Genomic DNA, 5,171 nt, shown 5'->3' on the forward strand with positions numbered 1-5,171 from the left:
TTTGGGCCGCGTCATGTTGGAGGGAATGGGAAGGGGGGTAAAGAAGCTTTTATTCCCTTCTTTCCAGGACTACCACCACATCTCTTACCCTGTTTCTAATCCCAGCTCAGAGTGCTTTTGGGGCCTCCAAGGCAATTTGAAGGGAAATTAGCTTACCTGTCTCGCCTCAGAGACAAAAGTAGCTGGCAGTTCACTATCAAATCTCATTCATACAAGGATCAAGGAATGGGTTTTGGTCTATGTTTGGATATCATTGAACACCATATTAAATCAAACCACTGAAAAACTATGGCTTCATAAAGGCTTCTCCAATTCAAGGCCTCAAAGATGTTTTGGACTACATGTCCCAGTCAGCATAGCCGAAGATGGGAGTTGAAGTCTAAAACATTTGGAGGACACTAGGTTGTGGAAGACAGGTCCAGCAGTGTATCAGAGCCAGCCCTTCAAAATATCAAGGAAGGCTGTGCTGTGCTCGCAACCCAAATGACACAAAATCTAAAAAGGAAGGCAGAGCCATGACCCTTGGAGAACGCTAGAGGTCAAAAGGGCCGTTTGAAAGGAGGAAAAACTGTTTCACAATGAAGGCCCGGCTCAAAATGCCGCGGAACCTGTTAAAATGCCCTGTTGAAAATATTGGACCAGAAACTGTTAGTGTTCTATACTGTTTAATGATAGATATGCAACCCACAGCTAGACAAAGTTCACTCGTTCCAGTGGCTGAGCGCAAACAATAATGCAACTATTTAAAAGCTCCCAAAAGAAAACAGAGGGGACTGGTGCCATTTGCTGGGAGTTGCTGCCTTGTTAAAGAGTTTTCTAGGGTTAGTGTGCTTGCCCAGTACAAAACAGCGATGCCTCCCACAAGATGTTACACAATTCAAGCAGAGAATGCTGTGAGGGGGTTGTATTGGCCTGACCATGGCAGCCGTTTAAAAGCGTATTCTATCACAGAGCCTGCCACGAACCTATCTCCTGTGCCAAGATTCCTGGGTGTAACTGGGCAATGGATATAGGATATAATATAGATTTAAACCTCTGCGAGAAACTTTGGAAGCATGATCTGAAATCTACTGCAATGCTACGCACTAAAATTATATGAAAATGATCCATAGATTGTATTTAACTCCAAGTAGATTGGCTAAGATGTATAAGATGGAATCGGACTTGGAAATGCAAAGAAGTAGAAGGAACTTTTTCCATATGTGGTGAACATGCAAAAAAAGTTAAAGTATACTGGGAAATGATATACAATGAGATGAAAAAGATGTTTAAAACAACTTTCTCAAAAAAAACAACAACCCCAGAGACATTACTGTTAGGAATTGTTCAGACAGAGGTTCCCAGGAGTCAGAAGAACTTATTCATGTATGGATCTTGGATCTTGTTAGCTCAAAAATGGAAAGTGAGAGAAGTCCCTGGTAAGGAAGACTGGCAATTTAAGATGATAGAATATGCAGAATTAGCAGGCCTAACATGCAGAATAAGAGAATAAGAACAGGTATTTAAATAGTGGAATTTTTTTGTCAAGTATATTGAAATGATTGTGCAGTTAAAAACTCTGGCAGTATGAAAGTAATTCAACAGTATAACATATTTTGAACTGATGTAAGATAAGAAAATTAAATTAGATGGATACCTTACAATATGCAGGGATGGTGGATAAGTTAAATGAACCTTGGAAGGGGAGGGAGGGAAGGCAATGAATATATGGTATAATAAAATAAGTTTAATTTGAAGTGTAAAATTTGAAAATTTATTAAAAATGATTATTAATAATAAAAAGATTTCTGGGTGTAACTCTGCAAGCATGGAATTTAAGGTGGGTATCACCATCCATGTGAATGTAATGTTTAAAATGGTGGGTTTTCGAGTTTTCTATCTCCAAGGCAGGCGCGGCGAGCTTCAGAGCCAGCAGTGGAATGTGGTCCTCAAAGCCTCCTTCATCAGGCCCTCAGCACACTCTCTAGGCCACCCACCAAGTGCTTTTGCCTGACTGGAATCTGCCCTTGAACTCTTGACATTCCCCCTTGCTTGTCTGAATGGAGGACAGAGAAAGGCATGCACTTATATATTGTACAAAAGTAAACTTTGTATTAGTTGCTGTGCTGAGTTTTGCATTTGCCTTTGCTGGTTGTGACCCTCAAAACATTGCTCAGAAGAGAATGTGGCCCTCGAGTCGAACAAGGTCCTTCCACACCTGCTTCAAGGGAATCGGTTCCTTGTCTGCTTGTCTGCCACCGAAACTTGCAGGTCCTACCTGCACACTTGGTTCACATTGGGCAATGGACAAGCATGCTAGTTGGCCATTCTCCTGCACGAACGGGGAGTATGAGCTGGAACACTTTCAAGACTCACAGCTATATAACCCACAGCTACCGTATATGTTGCAGAACAAAATCCACCTTGGCCATTTGCTGGATGGCCTAGGATCAACATGGCAACATTCCCCGCTCCCAAACCAGCCTCTTTAAACCTCCTCGCTTAGCACACAAGTGAAATTAGATCACCACCTTGAGGCAAGCTCTCAGCACTGCACTCTAATCATTACTGAATTGATAAAATAAGGTTATTCGTTAGTCAGGTTGATCATGAAGGAAGTGCCTGGTTTGTGTGCTGTCCTTATTTCTGAATTTTCTGCAGATGCTGGCCCACGAACTAAGTATTATTTTACCTGGGCTTAGCGTACAGAGATGTCCCAAAATACGTGGAACTGCCACAGGCACCAAAAAGCAGCATATTACCTGTTTTTATCCTGTATTTTATTCTGTGAACCACCCTGAAATCTTATGATGAAGGGTAGTATATAAATCATAACAACTGCCCAGACTTTCCTTGCTCCATATGACCCTGCTTTGTTTGAACCTTCGGGATTTCTGCTTTATTCACTTCTCATAGACTTTTAGAATTGGAAGGGACCCCGAGGTTCATCTAGTCCAACCCCCTACAATGCAGGGATCTTTTGCCCAACGTGGGGCTCAAACCCACAACCTTCGTTTGTTTTTGGTTGTTAAGTTTGTTAACGTTGCTAATACTGTTTTGCGGATTATGAGCACTGCGACACTTTTGTGAACTTTTATGATTTTTCTTGTGCTTGAGCCTATTCTTAAAGTTGCTTTGTTAATAGTGTTTCATTGAAGGTGGTTGTTTTCCTGATGATTTGTTATTACGTCATATGGCTTATGTTGCAGTTGTGATGTCCTACGATATTATTTAAGTCAGACGCTTGGCGACTCGTTTGAATGCAAAGCGGCATAGAAATGCAACTGAAATGGGAAAAAAGGGGTTTGAATATAAAATCTGTAAGAATCGCAAAACAAAGCATCATGAAATATTAAAACCATCCATAAAAGGTAAAGGTAAAGGTACCCCTGACCATTAGGTCCAGTTGCGGACGACTCTGGGGTTGCGGTGCTCATCTCGCTTTATTGGCTGAGGGAGCTGGTGTACAGCTTCCAGGTCATGTGGCCAGCATGACTAAGCCGCTTCTGGTGAACCAGAGCAGCGCACAGAAACGCCGTTTACCTTCCCGCCGGAGCAGTACATATTTATCTACTTGCACTTTGACGTGTTTTTGAACTGCTAGGTGGGCAGGAGCAGGGACCGAGCAACGGGAGCTCACCCCGACACGGGGATTCGAACCGCCGACCTTCTGATCGGCAAGCCCTAGGCTCTGTGGTTTAGACCACAGCGCCACCCGCGTCCCAAAACTATCCATAGTAATATAGCTTTATTCCATTTAATGCCAAATATAGGATACCCAGGTGAAGATATATTAGAAACCCCTAATCATCTGAAAGCTTCAGAAAACCAATGGGTTCCCCCCACAAAAAAATGGCAAGCACCCATTAATGTTGGGGCCATTCATACTTCCAAGGGGAAGGAGTTCCATAGGTGGGGCACCACTACAGAGAAACCCACCTCCAGGTCCCCACACAGAGAGCACCACTTGTTCGTAGGACCACCAGCAAAGCCCTCTGTTGATCTTGGGCCTTGGCATATCGGCCCAAGGTTTACAGAGATTTGCTATGACTCTGGATATTTTGCTTCGGATTTCACATAAGAGAATCTAGTTTCTGAAGGCAAGACATGATTAAAGAGGCCAGCTGAAAGATGATGTTCAGAAAAATCTTTATTGAACGTAAAAAGCCCAATTCCTCCCAGAGCAAACACTAACGTTTGCCTTAAAATGGTTGTACTATTACACTCTTATAAACTGTAGGCAAATCAAGACATCAGCATTCATTGCAGCTGCATCTTGTCTTTAAAAACGAGTAAACGTTAAAAGGAGAGAACACACCACCTCAAAGCATACTGTTATCACACCTTATTGCAATAAAACAAAATAGGCAGTATGAACAATTCAGATTCATTCTGGTAACATCTCAGTGATGCTGCAGAGGTTAGCAATTTCCAAGGTAAAAACATTAACAGACTTGAATGCTGTTTTCCTTGCAAGGATCTCTGGTGCTTAGCTAACCATGAAGGTTGTCTGATTTTTACGGAGGTGGGATGGGTGCTGAGAATTAGTCTCTCCCGTATTCAATTAATCGGCTCTATAAAACTGAATGACAAAATCGATTGCATGAGAACTACTGAGAAGAATGCAACTGGGAAAGAATTCGTGGGAAATGGTGGCAAGGCAAAATTAATTCATTTAAAGTGAAACTCATGCCAGCAAACCTCTGCGATACTGAAGGATGAAAGAATTTGTAACTGTTTGTGTGTGAGTTCTGTGTGACAAGGGGAGGGATGGGCAGAGTGGGCAAAAGAAGTTTCATTTCCAGTTCTGATTCCCATGTCAATAGACATAATACAACAAGTGTCGACATAGCCAAAAACCTAGGGTAAAAAATGTAGAAAATGTAATTATTTCTTTCTACAACCTGAGGGCAATTGAAATAGAGACAGAGGATTATTGGACCCGGTCAAAATACAAACTTGAAGACGGCTGCCACTGTCAAAATGGCTGTGAACATGTTTTCCACAAAAGAAAACGCCTCTCTCCGTAATTATCGGTTCGAACAAGTTAAACGGAAATACACGATATGCAAACTTGTTTACAGATTACAATAGTTCTGTGTGTTTTCTTTTCTTTTTCAATACACTTTAAAGGTAAAATGGGTGATTAGCGACAGGGTCTAAAATGGCTGGAGATTAATCGCTCAGAAAGC

The sequence above is a fragment of the Podarcis raffonei genome, chromosome 6 (assembly GCF_027172205.1).
Source record: "Podarcis raffonei isolate rPodRaf1 chromosome 6, rPodRaf1.pri, whole genome shotgun sequence".
Classification (NCBI taxonomy): Eukaryota; Metazoa; Chordata; class Lepidosauria; order Squamata; family Lacertidae; genus Podarcis; species Podarcis raffonei.